The sequence below is a fragment of the Mus musculus genome, chromosome 1 (assembly GCF_000001635.26).
Source record: "Mus musculus strain C57BL/6J chromosome 1, GRCm38.p6 C57BL/6J".
In the NCBI taxonomy this organism is placed as follows: Eukaryota; Metazoa; Chordata; class Mammalia; order Rodentia; family Muridae; genus Mus; species Mus musculus.
In genome coordinates this window covers 167,114,714-167,130,634 of record NC_000067.6, presented here as the reverse complement: position 1 = coordinate 167,130,634, position 15,921 = coordinate 167,114,714, and the positions used below count along the sequence as shown (strand labels likewise).

Genomic DNA, 15,921 nt, shown 5'->3' with positions numbered 1-15,921 from the left:
GGATTAATTACCTTTGGTAGAGTTTTAATGCTTTGATGTATATAGGTATGTCTTCTGCATTTAGGACTAACTTAATCTACTTATTTTGCCTTGGAATGTTATGAATTTCCTCTTCTTGTTTTATTGCCTGTGGAGGTAAGAAGAAGACATGGAATTACTGGGACTAGAGTTTCAGGTGGTTGTGAGCCCCCATGTGGATGCTAAGAACCAAACTCAGGTCCTCTGGAAGAACAACAACAAGAAGAACAAGAACAAGAGTAAGAACAAGAACAAGAACAACAATCACTCTTACTTGCTAATCCATTTCTCTAACCCCTTGACTCTTACTAAAGGCTTTTCTTTGATCTATTAAGATGATCATATATTTTGTTTGTTTATTTATATTTATTAGTTAATTCATTCATAATACTAAAGATTGAATCTGGGACCTCATGTATGTTAGACAAGCACTATCTGCTGAGCTATAGCTCAACCCTTAATTTTTTTCTTTTATATGTGTATGTGTGTGTGAGGGTTGGGGTGGGAGGTAGATAGGTGTGCATATCTTTTAAGCTAAAATTCTCTATCCAAAGTAATAATTGAAGATACAGTTAAGAACTGCAAAACATGTGTGTTTATACCACTTAAACTATATAGTGGTCCCTCAGTGTCCTCTGGGAATGGGCTATAGGACCTTTTATGGATGTTCAAGTCCTTTACATAAAATGAAATATTTTAATATAGTCTGTGTATATCCCTGTAGTGTTTAATAATTTCTAGATTACTTATGGTACCTAATAACAATGTAAATGCTATTGTTTACTGAATAACGAGCCAAAAATCCCTTACATAAAATGTAGTATTTTTATATAGCCTACGTAGACATTCTTATATATGTTAAATACTTTCTAGATTACATAGAAAACATAATTATAATTCAAATGCTATTGCTCACTGAAAATGACCTGAAAAACCCTGTACATGCTCAGTGCACATTGAGCCATTGCCTGCCTGCCTTCCTTCCTTCCTTCCTTCCTTCCTTCCTTCCTTCCTTCCTTCCTTCCTTCCTTCCTTCCTTCCTTTTAAACTTGGCATGTTTATTAGAATGGGCATATCTGGTTTTTGATTAAAATGAAAACGTTATTGCTTGATAGACATGAAATCAAACACCAAATTATTCACTGCTCACTGACAACTTTTCTTTTCTCTTTTTCTTTTTTTTTTTTTTTTTTTTGAGACAGGGTTTCTCTATAGCCCTAGCTCTCCTGGAACTCACTTTGTAGACCAGGCTGGCCTCGAACTCAGAAATCCACCTACCTCTGCCTCCCGAGTGCTGGGATTAAAGGCGTGTGCCACCACGCCCGGCTGACAACTTTTCTTTTTTATGCTTAGTTATTTTTATTGGATATTTCATTTATTTACATTTCAAATGTTATCCCTTTTCCTAATTCTCCCAGAAACCCCCTATCCCATCTTCCCTCCTCCTGTTTCTATGAGGGTGTGCCCCCACCCACCCACCTACTCCCACCTCCCCACCCTCACATTCTCCTACACTGGGGCGTGGAGCCTTCTTGGGGCCAAGGGCCTCTTCTCCCATTGATGCTGGACCAGGCCATCCTCTGCTACATATATGGCTGGAGCCATGGGTCCCTCCATGTGTCCTCTTTGGTTGGTGGTTTAGACCCTGGAAGACTCGGTTGGTTGATATTGTTGTTCTTCCTATGGGGTTGCAAACCAGTTCAGCTCCTTCAGTCCTTTCTCTAACTCCTCCATTGGGAGCCCTGTGATCAGTTCAATGGTTGGCTGTGAGCATCTGCCTCTGCACTTCTAACTACATTTTTTTGTCTTTGGTTGGCTAAACTTGTGGATGCACAGCCTGTAGATGTGGAAGGCTGACTGTATTCTCATCTTCATTGTGATTTCTTTAGTAGGTATTTAGATGCCATGTTTCTTAATTTCAAGACATACGGGGCTCCTAGGAATCTTTTTATTGATTTCTGGCTTAATTGCCTGGTAGTTAAAGATAGTCAGTTGATTTCTATCCTTTGAAATTTGTTGAGACTTGCTTTACAGCGCAGCATATGGTTAGTTTTTGAAGAGTGTTTTTAGTGTGCTTGCCGTGAATGTGTGATTTGCAGTTGCTGGTGCAGTGTTCTAAATATGTCCATTAGGTTAGGCTTGTTACACACGTTGCTCAGATTTTCCATCTCCTGATCATCTTTTCTTGCTTGTTGTATCAATTTCGGGGAGAGGTGTATTTAAATCTCCCACTGCTTTTATAGATTTGTTTATTCTTCTAACAGTTGAGTCAGAGTCTTGCTTTATTTATTTCAAGGCTAAGTTATTAAGTACATAAAAAATTTTAAAGTGTTATGTCTCACTGGCAAACTAAGCCTTTTATCCCAATGAGGTATCTTAGTGTTTCTTGTTGACAGCTCTGTGACAGGGCTCTAGAGCCTTTTCTGTGGAGGCATTTGGGTGACATGAGGTGTTTTACTGTCAATCTCCTGGTTCCCTCATTCTCCCACTGATGCTCCTGAGGAGAAGACATGCCTGCTCTCAGCTTTATGTCCAGCTGCATGAGTTTGTTGATGGGAGGACTCATCTGACTCACATTTAATTCGATCATGATCCATGTTGCTGTATCTCCACCATCTTGTCTGTTTCCCTTCATCTTACCTGCTTCAATTTCTTTTTTTCCTTCTCCTTTCTATTAGATTGACTTTTAAAAATCCACCTCCCCCTTGTTTAGCTTTGAAGTTAAAGATTTTTATCACTATGTTATTGAGTGCTTTGACTTCACACAGCCCATTAGACATTGATACTCTTACCATAGTCGCAGATAACATGTCCATTGATCTGTGTTGACTTACATGCTGTTGTCGTTGTCATGGTTTGGCATATGTGCCTTTTAAACGGTACAAGGCACATTTATGATTAGTTTCTGCAGCCAGTATTCCATGCGTCCTTTACCTTTTCCTTCCGTGTTTTTTCTTGCCTCATCTATGTCAGTTCACCTGGCATGATTTTTTTTCAGTTTGAAACAATCCAAAGTTTCCTCTAATGCATGCTTGTGTGTGACAAATTCTCCTGGTTTTGTTTATCTGAAAATACCTTTATTCCAATTCCATTAAAAATATTTTATTGATTTTTTTTTTTGTGTGTGAGTTTCACATCATGCACCCCAGGTCAACTCAACCTCTCCACAAAATAAAACACACACACACACACACACACACACACACACACACAAGCAAGCAAACAAAAAACATAGAAAAACATCTCATCATGGAAGCTGTAGTGTGTCACAATGTGTTCCACAGCATTTCCCTCTGTCCACACATCTTCACTTGAAAATATCCTTTGCAATGAGTCACTGGTCTGCTTTGAGACCTCTGGCTTCTGTGACAATCCAAAGTTTCTGTGACATCATCAATGTTGGATTCACACCTGGAGTCCTCCCAGTTAATCCTATGGTTCCCCAGTATCAGAGAGATCCTGCAGCTTTGGGTCAGTAAGGCTGGCCCTTTCATGAGTCCCATTTGCAGATGGTATAGATTTTGGGGTGGGCCAACTCAGAGCTCTTGATCTGGGCCTGGATGGTAGCTGTGCTCATCAGCCTGCCGACTTTTATCTAGCACCACCAAGGCAAGCTCTCCAGCACTGCTCCCAAGAGGCCAATTAATGCCACCATCAGCCCATGGTAGGGTCAGCTCTCCTGCTCTCCTGACCTTGGGCTGGCTTACCTGTACCCATGCTTGAGAGCCAGCTCTACTGTGCTGTCCAGCCAATGGCCCACTTTCCCAAGGCTGCAGCCAGTGATGGGGCAGTGCTAGCTCTCCCACTCTCACACCCTTGGAGTTGGCTCACCCATGCCTTAGCCCTTAGAGACAGCTCAATTGTGCTACAAGACCCAGGGTTCACCTTTCTGAGTACTACAGGCAGTGAGGGTGGCAATCCTAGCTCTCCTGCTCTCCTGCCCTTGGGCCAACTCTCCCAACTACCTCTGAGGGCGTTAGGGGAAGGGTGTTACACCTGCACACATGCCACTTCACAGCAGACAAGTGGCAGGCAAGTGAGGGGTGGGTGGATTCTCCAGAGCACAGCATCCAATGAAGGCAGGGTCTGTTTTGCATAGTCCGTGGCTGCCCAATCAGGGGCATGGACATCTGCTCATATTACTAATAGAGTATTACATCAGACCCTGTCGCTGCATAGCCACAGACCCAGACATAGCTCTCAGTGGCAGCTTGGGTGGCGACCTCACCATGGCCCCAGGTTGCAGGGCTGGACATCCACAACAGGCTACTCCTCTCCTCCTCAAGTTGTCTAGTTCCATGTCTCTTCATGATGCTCAAGCTGCTCCACATCTCTTTCTCTCCCATCTGTCTACCCCATAGTCACACATTATGGTGGCTCCTGCTGCAGGCTGGCCATGAGGCTGGCATCCCCTTGGGTAATATCTTCAGTCTGTGTGGTGTGGCAGCAGATAGGTGTCCACAGCCCATTGGTGCTGTGTGCCAAAGGTCTGCCTGTCATCCTCTTCCCATGCTATGCTGCATGGTGGTAGGAGGGGCTCTATGTGTCTATGGCCTGCCCCATCTCATACCATGGGCAGAGAGTAGGTCTGTGGGCATCTTTTCCTACCTGTATCGAGAGGCATGGTGGAACATAGGTCTCTGTCTTCCTCTTTCCTTGCTGTGCTGCCTGGATTTGATTGATTTGATTTTTAAGAGCCGCTAATCCAGGTATCAAGCTAGGATGACCGAAGAAAGGCCTGCCAACTGCTCTGTCCCTGACTGACACAAGAACAACATCACCAAATAAGGTGTCTCTTCATCCTTTGCCAGGGCACTGACTCCATTTTTGTCTTCCACCTTCAGTGGGCTCCTGCATCTGCTCTCTGGGGTACTTGGGCAACCGGAGGACTCCTTAGACCTCTTTCAGTTTGAGAAAATTAGGGGTTGACTGTCTTTCTGCAAGAACAGGATCACCCCTGGTTCCCTCTCACTGTTCTTTATGTTCCTAACAGAGGCATGAAGACCACTTTAGAAGACTTCAGTAGATCATCAATATCAGGGTTGGTTTTTTTTCCCACAAAAAGGGCATTCATCTTCAACTGTGCAATATAGCAGTCACCTGAATATACTGCTCAGAGAATTGCCAAGAAAGGATGCTTCTCCAAGTCAGACCCTTGCTGACTCTTGCACTGTAGCATACACAGAGGACAGTTGTCTTAGGGTTTTATTGCTATGAAGAAACACTATAATCATGGCAATTCTTATAAATAAAAACAGGTAATTGTGGCTGGCAGTAGAAGGGAACTGTGAGCCACACTGGGCAGAGCTTGATCATTGGAGAACTTAAAGCCCGCCCCTACAGTGACACACTTCCTCCAACAAGACCACTCCTACTCCAACAAGGCTTCACCTCCTAATAGTGTCACTCCCTGTAGACCAAGCATTCAAACACTTGAGTCTATGATAGCTGAACCTACTCAAACTGCCACAAGAGTCTAAGCATGTTTGGACCTATAGACCTCCATAGGGCCCACAGGGACGCAGTGGTTATATTCTGACTCAGATGACATCACAAACGAGTACTTTTGCACCCAGCATGGCCCAGTGTGAGCAAGAGAAGATGGTGGTCCTGGCATTGCTGTTGCCTTTTGTCAAGTGCCTGATATGATGTTTTAGGCCTTGTCAGGGACTGCTGATGTGCTGAGTTAAAACTACTCATTTAATTAGAGGAGAGACTATATGATATCGTAAAACCCATAAGTTAAGTTAAAGATGTCCTAAGGCCGTATGATATTTTAAAACCCATAATAGTTAAATAAGTGGAGAGGACTGCAGGACATTCAGCAATTCCGTGAGGTTAGGCTGAGGCAGACAATGTGATCATCTTAGTAAAGATGGCCTTCATGACTAACATGGCCAGCAGGATACCTTTCTGTCTATTCCTCCCATTTGGCCCAAAAGAGTATGCTATTTTGATATAGTGCTATAGGACATACCACAACATCTTTGATGTTAACCTCCCCTCCCTCAACCCTAGAATAATCAAACCTCACTTTAACCACAGCTCATGCCCAATTTAGAGTTGACAGAATAGCCAATCTCACACCCAAATGTAGAATTTACACGACTAGATAAAAATACGAGTCTTAAGCTCACTCTTGGCAGACTGTGTTCCCCTTACCACTTACAAACTTGTGTCGTGTGCATTATCTCATTTAATTTGTCCCCATGACAGCACTAATTCCCTCTCTCAGGTGGACTTAGAGACAGTTCAGTATTTATTTCCTTAATGAAAAATTCTTGGACAGTACCATGCATGTTACAATGCATTTATATTATTCTTGCCCCACAGTGCCTTGCATGCATGCACTTGTGTTATTCTTACCCCACTACACCCCCTTATCTTCCTCCCACCCCAGTCAGCCCCCTCTCTTCTTTGTAGGTCCTTTCCCATGCCTTCTGTTTTGTTCTGTGATCCACTGAATTTAACCAGGGCCGTCTGAATGACCATGGGTGCAGAGCTATCCAATGAAGCCTTCAACTCTGAAAACAACGATAGAGGAGAAACATTCTGCCCCCACCCCCAGAATCCACTAGGATCCAATAGTTCAGCAGGGAGGGAGAACAAGCCCCTCTCTCTTCCATGACTGGAAATGGGCAAACTGAGTCTTGTTCAGGCCCAGTGCAGACATGTGAGGTTGCTGTGAGCTCTTGACTGTGTCTTGCTCAGAAAATAGTATTTTGTGCTCCATCTCCCTCCCTCCCTTTCAGCTCCTCAATTTTTCCACCCCTTCTATAATATTTTACCACCCTTGAGGAGGTAGTATAAATGTCCCATCTTAAGCTGAGAACTCAGGTACCCCTCACTCTCAGCACCTTGGACAGCTCAGGTCTCTGTAGCCACCACTGCTTAGAGTAGAGAGAAACTTTTCAGATCAATGTTGACACTAGCATTGATTGGTCTACTCAAAGATGTTTTGAAGTCAGCAAGATCCATGTCAATTTGACTAAATGACAATGTTAAGTTCTCACCTAGGGTCTATGACTTTCCCCAGCCATAAAGAGAGGGAGTACTGGGGGGTGGGAAGGTTTAAACAGGGATGAGGGTGAGGAGGTAGGAGAGATGAGGGGATGGAGGTTACCAAAAGGAAGAGTACATGAAAAATCCACATGGAAACCTACTATTCTCTAAGACAATTAAAAAATATAAGTTTTTAAAAAAAGAGACAGGGGACTGGAGAAATAGCTGGAAAGTTTAAGAGCGCTTGTTCTTGCAGAGAACCTGGCACCCACATGGCAGCTCAAACATCTGTATAACTCCAGTTCTGATGCCTATTTCTGACCGTTTCAGTCAATGGGTATCATGTGGTATACATATATACAGGCAGAAAAACACCTGTACAAAGCAATACAATACAATACAATACATCTTAAAAAAACTCCTTTGAAAATTTAGAAGGGACACATTCTACTTCACCAGATAATGCTATTCTAGAATCCGTAAGTTTTTGAGCAAACATCCCAGTGTTAGCTTCGAGGTAACCTCTTTATCCCCAAAATCCCCCCTCCCCCCACGGATACAGGCTTTTGCCATTGCTTTTGTTTGTCGATCAGAACTAGCTGTTGTGATCCTATTGTTGACGACACTACACAACTTGGTTGTAACATATGTTCAATTACGCTGGGCCTGAGCTGGAAGCTTCCTGTCTAGCTGTCATAATGCTGACACGTGCTATTCAGACTGCTGGGGAGAAAATGCATCAGTGGCCTTACCCAGCTGTGAGGCCTGTGAGCTAGGACACCAACTGGCCTGGCAAGAGGAGCCCAGCAGTACAATAGTGGGGCAACTCTTTTGAGGGTAGCCAGGTGCTTTCTTATTAGATTTAGGGCCTTCTCCTCAAGAGAGGATCCATGTCTGGCACTGCAAGCAGACTAATTGTTGTTTAGGGTGTCAGAAAGGGGAGGCAGGGCCACATGATGACTTGGGCCAAGTCACAGATCCAGAAAATGTCAATGTCCCTGGATCTGTGTCAGACTGTGGCCTTGAAGGTGGGTCAACGAAATTAGTCACCATGGCTGACGGAAAGGCACAGCAGGCAGCTTCTACACTATTTATGTATTTGGAAAATCCACCTTGCCATTTAAATAAAATCAATTTTAAATAAGAGATTTATTATCTTCTTGCTTTTGTTTTCCCCTAAGAAGGATGAGGGGATTAGAAAGATGGATGTTCTGAAAGGTGGCGAAAATTTTCTCATCACGTTGAGTATCAGAACGTTTCTGTGTTCTAGGAAGCTCTCTGCTCTCTCTGGGAAAGGATTCTCAGTGTCCGGAGTTTCCTGTTGAGAGACTGATTATTTTTCTATAAGGAATAATTCAATATGACAGAACGTATATCTGAATTATTCTGTTATGTACACATGGATTTTTTTTTCTTGTGAGTTCGTCTCAAACCTAGACAATCATTAAGTTTAGGGCAGCTATTGTGTCTCACACAGCACTTGACAAACACTGGAGTCCAAGCTCTGTCAAGTGTCTGTGTGTTTAGCTGTGCTTCATTTATAGATTACTTATAGGACATTAGGCTTGCCACACTTGAGTAGATTTCTCTGCTAAGTTGGAAATAGTTCTTTATTTACTCAAATGCAAATTTTTCCTGATGTCTTGAAACATGAAACATCCCCCTTTCTTTCTGCTCCTATTCATGCTGTCTTCACCCTGATAATAACACCAGGTTATAGTCATTGGCTTATCCTAGAAATCTTGCACATTTAATCTCTCTCTCTTTCTCTCTCTCTCTCTCTGATTACAATATCAATTTCACTAAACTGTGCATCCTTGTGTCTTTTACTTCTTTTTGTGTCTTGGCACAGACTATGTAAGAGCCAAGGAGGAAGGAATGAGTAGAGGGAGAGAAGGAATGAAAGGCAGGATGAAATGGACAAAGGTGGTGGGGAGGAGGGAGGAGGAAGGATGGCGGAGAGAGGAGGAAGGAGAGAGGATAGAGAAGAGAGGAAGGAGGAGGGGGAAGGAGGAGGGAGGAGAGAGGAGGGATGAGGGAGGGAAGAATCCTGTGAAAACAATAAAGCACCAAGAGGAAGTAACAAAGCCTCAAGTTCTAGATTAGAAATGCATGGACGTGATACCATCAGCTCTCCTTTGAGGGGATTTTTCTAATTCCAGAGTTTCGAAAACCTTCAAATAGCAGTTGTTAGTAAATGTGAGAATAATTATTCTGTAGTCCTTGGATGGAGAAGCTACTGATGAGTCAGATTCCTAATTTGATGGGTGTTCTCGTCCCAGGACAAGAAAGGGCAAAGTGAGAGGGTGTTGAGCACACAGCACCCCATTCTTTCTGACCTAGCTTCACTTCTTTCTGATATTCTCAGCCAAAGTAAGAGCTCCTTGGCAGACAATGTTCATTCCATTATTTTGAAGAGCTCCTGACAAAGTGAATTTCCTGTGTTTTCTCCATAAATTAAATTTCTTAGATCTTTCAGGGACTTATTTATTTTGATTTCTTTGAGACAGGGTCTCTCTATGTAGCCCTGGCTCTCCTGGAACTCACTATGTAGATCAGGGTGGCCTTGAACTCACAGAGATCCACTTGCCACGGCCTCCTGGGTGCTAGCATGAAAGGTGAGTGCCACTCACTACACTGGGCTTCATGACATTTTTTTAAGGACCCCTTGCCACAGTGGAAGCCAGTTCTTCATTAGAGCTTAAGCTAGAGCCAGAGCTGGGGGTTGGGGTGGGGAACTGGCTGAGAACAACCTGCTCTTGACATAAGGCAGATGTTATTGATAGTGAGACAGAGCCATGGCATTAAAGAGTATTAGAAATATCTGGGACCTTAGGAGCCAGCCACTTTGCAGCAGAGAAAATGAGCTCGGGTGACAGACCATTTCCTCAACCACAGCTTTCAGATGCTGAGCTGGAGAGAGTCTTATGTTATCTCCAGGGAGGCTCGGCACGGTAGGAGGAAAAGATGAAGGTAGACAGGTCAGAGATGCTAAACTCTGCTTGCACATGTGTGTGTGTGTGTGTTTGTGTGTGTGTGTGTGTGTGTGTGTGTGTGTGTGTGTGTGTAAGGTCTAAGATTCAGGAAGCTCAGAAAATGACAGGATTCATAATTCCCTGTGGGGAGAGAGGCCACATAGGCAGAGCTGTCTGGGAGTTGGGCAGGAAACGACAGGGAAACAGCTTTCCTGGCTCAGCACCCATACCAGAGGGGACTCTTTGGTGGGGCACCTGTTTTTGAATCACCCACGTTCCTTAAATAACTCCTCACCCATGTTCCTCTAAGTAATTCCAATGAACTCATTTGTTTGCTGAGCCAGGCTTTGATGGAGCCTTTTCCCTTGGTCTACTATCGCTACACTATTTGGGGTGTACGGATGCTTCATGTGGGTTTTCCAGTACTGGAAACCCACAGACTGGAACCAACACTTTTCTGGGATTTCAGCTCATGATCACCTGGGCCTCTTCAAAGGGATGCTCGAGTGTGTTGTTCACTGTATGGCGCGATCCAGGTACCCCTGGTTAGTCACCCAAAAGAACAATATGGAAACTGCAAAGCCAAGCCATTGATGATCTGTCTTTGTAACTCTCACACTTATATTGTATTTTTATTACCAAACAGGTCCAACACCCCCCCCCTCACCAATTCACATAACATTGCAAATGTGGGAGATGAGACCAAGGTTGCAGTGGGGGTGGAGTTGGGGGGAGGGAGGATGTCTTCTGCTCCTGCCTCAGCCTCCTGAATGCTGATTTCCAGGTGTCTTGACTATTGTGCTGTTGTCTTTCAACAGTCACACCTTAATCTTCAGGGCAGACAGGGTGGCTGTGCCCCTCTCAGCATCTGCTAGAGTCTGACAGCGCTGCTTATAATTAGCCAAACAATAATCCCCACTGCTGCGCTAACTCCAAGGCTCATCTGCTTCCTTCTCTGGAGAGTTTTAAATAGACAGGGATGTGTTAATGACACAGTGCATTATCTGTCTGCTACCATTTTGGCAGGCGCCGCTGTGGAGACGTGAGTTTCTTAAGGAGGAGTTAATCGGCATGAAAGCAGCAGAGTGGCTGCTTCTGTGTCACAGACATGAAACATCAGTGCCCAGATGGCTTGGGAAGGCTGGGGGGTCCCAGAACGCAAGGAGCCTGGTGCCGTTTGAGTAGTGATTGTGGGATCAGAGGTGGATAAGACTCATCTGAGACCTCGTTGGAGCTCACAGTACATTCAGGTAGTCTAAGTTTTTACTGACAGCTCCATTTTACTCCAAAGCACGGAAGCTGTGTCCAAAGTCAGCTTTGGAAGCAAAGGAGGGAAAAGGGTGAACTGTGATAATTGCCTATTTTCAAATCTCTGTCTGTCTTGTGCAGGGTGCTCCCTAAGCCAGCCTTAGGAGTCCTCCACTCCTTTGCATATGAATGTCCCTCCCACGCACATTTTTTTCTCTCCCACTCAGACTCATGAATCTTCCTGTGTGCTGCTGTCCCTCAGTAAATGGTGTTATCATTCTCCCCGCTGCCCAAGTCAGAAAGCTCAGTAGTGTGACGGGATGATTCAAGGAAGGTTGGTACTTGAGTGCCAGGCCTGCGTCTCAGCTCTGCCCCTTACAAAGCGAGGTGGTTCTGCTTGATGTCCCAGCTTCCGCTTTGTGAAAAATGCAGATAAGAACAGGCAGCACCCTCAGAGGCTGGGTGGAGAATTCAAGAAGACAGTCCGGGGCTAGCACATGGCAATAGGTCAAGAAATGCCCCAAGATTCATTAGGCTCTTGCGATTCCTCTACTCGGTAACATTGTCTGCCCCCAGACTCCCCCCAACCAGCCTGAGTTGCCATGATGGCTCAGCTGAATAAATGCTTCTTGGAGACAATCTTGCAGGCAGAGGCATTTCAAAATTATAAATTTAGTGATGCCATGTGCCAGCTTATCAATCTCTACATCCTCTTGTTCTTAGAATCTGAGTTGTGTTTCTGTCATGAACCCCAAGGGTTCTGCAAGCTTTGACCCATCTCTTCAACAATGTCTCTTCTGGCTTTGCTTTGAGTTTCTTTCAGTTCCTCTACCGCATTCCCTTTAGGTCTATACATACTTTCCCTTTTCAATGAAGAATTCCTTCCTATCAAGTTCCTTTGTTCTATTTAACTTTGTCTGTCAAGTTGACATAGCCTAAAGTTGCCCAAGATGGGAGTCTCAATTGAGGGACAGAGCCAGTTGGCCTGTGAGCATGTCTAGGGGTAAGGGATTGTCTTGATTATTGATTGCTGTAGGAGTGCCCATCCCACTGTGGGCAGCACCAACGCTGGCCAGATGGTCCTGAGCTATCTAAGAAAGCTAGCTAAGCCTGAGCTTTCGATTGAGCCAGCAAGCACCATTCCTTCATATAGTTTTTGCTTCAAGTTCATGCTTGAATTCCTGCCCTGACTCACCTCAATGATGGACGGTAACCTGGAAGTAATAAGCAAATAAATCCTTTCCTTACCAGTCAGAGTGTTTTATCAGAGCAAAGTAATGAAATTAGTGAGTTTCCATTAGTAATGGAGCATATCTCAGGGTCTACTATGCATCATTTAGACGAGAAAAGGAGGGAGAGACAGGGAGACACCAAATTGGCTCTAGATGTTTTATTTCTTCCCTTCAACTTTCTGCTAAGCCTTCAGCACAAGGATTGAGTCCTGTGACGCCCCAGGTTTCATGGTTGTACAATCAGCTCTGGACAGGGTATTTCTTAGGTTTGATCATAGGCTCTAGGAAGCTCTGCCCCTTTCGCATGGCTCTCAATCTTTATTTTGTAGTCTTTTTAAAATATCACTCATATATTTAGTATTATTAATATATAATATTACTAATAAATAAGATTAACAATAATATTATAGCATTATTTATATACTATATTTATATTTACCTATAATATATTATATTATATTATATTATATTATATTATATATACTATATAAATAGTAATATTGTAAGTATTCTAGGGAGCTGGCTCCAGAACCGAGGGGCATGGCCAGCTCCCCATCTCCCCTAACATCTGTACTCATGCATCTTTCTTCTTCTTCTTCTTCAGTCAATAAGACTTTGAGGCCAGGCTCAGCTCTGCATCCTCCATCCCAGATTAATATAAGAATCATGTAAGTCCCTTCAACTTTTCAAGTCTATGTGCTTCACATATCCAAAGGGCCGCCAAGGCTGTGTCTGTGCTAATATTTTACTTTGTTTCAGAAATGATGCATACATCAAGTTCTTAGCTTGAGTGTGTTTGGCATGTCCTTGAAAACGAGATGGCATGTAGGGTTTCCATTTCCACCAAACAAATATTTACCGAGCACTTCACACACACTGAGAAGTACTGAAGATGCAAAGTTGAGTGCGATGTGCTCCCTGGATTCCATTTTCGCACGGGAATTAGGTGAGTTATTGAGCAAACATTTGTAAAAGATGGATGAATAAATAATGAATATGAGAGAATGTAATCTCAAAAGAATCAAAGCGTTTTAACTTCATAATTGTTTAGAAACAGTTGAATGTGTGTTTCTCCTGCGAAGTTGTAAATCTATCTTCAAATTCATTCATTCATTTATTCATTCATTCAAATTACTAAGCATCTGTTGTATTTTGAGTACATGAATAAATACTGGTTTCTGGATGGGAGCCACTAACCCCGCCCAAACTGTGGAAAAATATTATGGGCCCTTCAAGTCCAAATGAAATGTCAACACAAAAGAGGCATTTGCAATGCAAATGTGAAGTCACCAGCCTTTGTAATAAACAGGCTGAGGAAACAAACCAGGCATGCTTTTTGTGAGAAGATGGGGCTTAGCAGTTTTGATGAATTACAGAGACACTAAAATCAGAGGCCTCCTAATTTGTTTATCTTCTGTATCTAAGGTGACCAGCCTCACCTGCACAGGTCTGCAAGATAACTGGTCTGTCTGCAAACCAGCCAACCAGTTTCTGCCTGCAGATCACTGTTTGTTTTGTTTATCTATTTATCATTTTGTAATACTGAACCCAGGGCCTCACACATGCTAGATGAGTGCTCTGGGTGAGTCACATCCACAACTTTCTTTTCATTTAATGTGTGTGTTTTGTGTATGTTTGTATGATGTCTACATGTATGTGTGCATATGTGAATGTGTGTATGTATGATGTCTACATATGATATGTGTTTGAATGTGTATATGTATGTATGATATCTACATATGGTATGTGTGTGAATATGTATATGTATGGATGATGTCTACATATATGTGTATGTGTGTATGTATGTATATATGAGGTCTACATATGATATGTGTATGTATGATGTCTACATATGATATGTGGGCGTATGTATGGATGATGTGTGTGCGTGCACACAAAGGTCAGAGGACAATATGTTTTAGCCTTCTACCTTGTTTGAGGCAAGTTCTCTCTTGTTTCCATCACTGTGCTATGTAATCTAAGCTAGCTTGCCTGCCTGCCTGCCTGCCTCTGTGATTGTCCTGTCTCAGCTCCATCTCACTGCTGAAGAGCTATGATTACAGATGCATATACCCAATTGTGGTTATTTATTTATTATTTATATGGATTCCAGGGATCAAAATTCAGGCTGTCAGGCTTGTGCTGCCAGGACTTCTACCTGCTGAACCACCTCCTTGGTCCCCAGGTCTCAGTCTTTGAATCATTATGAGAACCATTCCTTTTGGAGAATGATCAAAGCAATGATACCTCTTTTAAGGATCTCCCCTCAGGAATCCCCAGTCAAGGTTGAGGTCCTTGAAGCAGAATCTCATGCCTAATTCCAAAAGTGGTCCCACCAGACTTGCTTTCGTGACTTTGGAGATAGAATGTGTGTGCATGTGTCTGGTCCATAATTGTACTGAGTGGCAGGACCATGAGGACACCTGTCCTTTTGGTTTCTGGTGTACCTCAGAGGCATCCCCTGATAAGGGGGCTATCCTTGGAAATTCCAGTGTGTTTGTTAAAAGTGCAGTTGGTCTCATTTGTTGGGGTATCCTAGAGAGCACTTTTAAATCTGGGCTGAAGTCTTTTCTCAATTATCTGCCGCAGAGCCTCACTATACAATGAGAAAACCTATGTTGGGGTTGGGGGAGAGCCAGTAGTAGCCATGGTGCCTGCTCTGCTCAGTTGTTGGTGTTCTTGTTGTTCTATTGCTCACTGCAAGGGGAGGGAGGATGGGAGGATCGTCTTTGTGTCAATCTCCACAGAACTCTCAACACTTCAGATGCCACAAGTCTTTATTTGTAGCTTTTAATCACAGTTCCTTTCTCCCCAGGAACCTGGCACCGGCTCCTCAAAGGCCTGAGTCAGAAGCTAATCAGAGGGAATCTCCATTTGTTCTGGCTCCACCTCTGCCATGCAAGATCCTTCCTTGTGGTATCGAGAGATGTGGGGGTACATCTCCTCAGCCTCTTGGTTGGGGCGGGGGGGGGGGAGATTTTGAGTGATATGGCTAGGTCTCAGACTGCCCTGTTTGGTTATTGTTTCAATTGACAAATCTAAACCATGGCTGGCCTATTCTCTACTGGGAGATTCATGGATATGTCAGGAGCTGGTTAGAAAACCCAATTGCTGTGTGCCTGATTTGTCTGAGTCTTTCTGATATTTTATTTTATTTTATTTTATTTTATTTTATTTTATTTTATTTTATTTTATGTTGTTGTTCCTAGAGTCTCTTGGACATTTCCAGCTAAATCAAAATGCACGATAGTCCCAGTGACAGCTCCTGGCAGATATTCTGATTCTTCACTCCAGGTGGGAGGACTTCAGGCCAGGCTAGTAAATAGCTGCTGTCTAATGGAGCCGCTGGGGTCAAGGCCTGTGAGCATGACCACCTGGATTATGCCAATCCTGGGCATTCACAATTTGCCATTTTAGCTTCCCAGGGTTTGATTAAAAAAAAAAAC

The 15,921-nt window shown here is 43.5% G+C and overlaps 1 long non-coding RNA gene across 1 annotated transcript; it reads left to right on the top strand.

The window, feature by feature from the left end:
• Positions 1-10,908: 10,908 nt before the first annotated feature.
• On the top strand, positions 10,909-15,370 carry Gm33668. The gene is made up of 4 exons (XR_373686.1): positions 10,909-11,245; positions 13,080-13,143; positions 13,235-13,421; positions 15,291-15,370. It is a non-coding gene; the product is annotated as a predicted gene, 33668 (long non-coding RNA).
• The last annotated feature ends 551 nt before the right edge of the window (positions 15,371-15,921 follow it).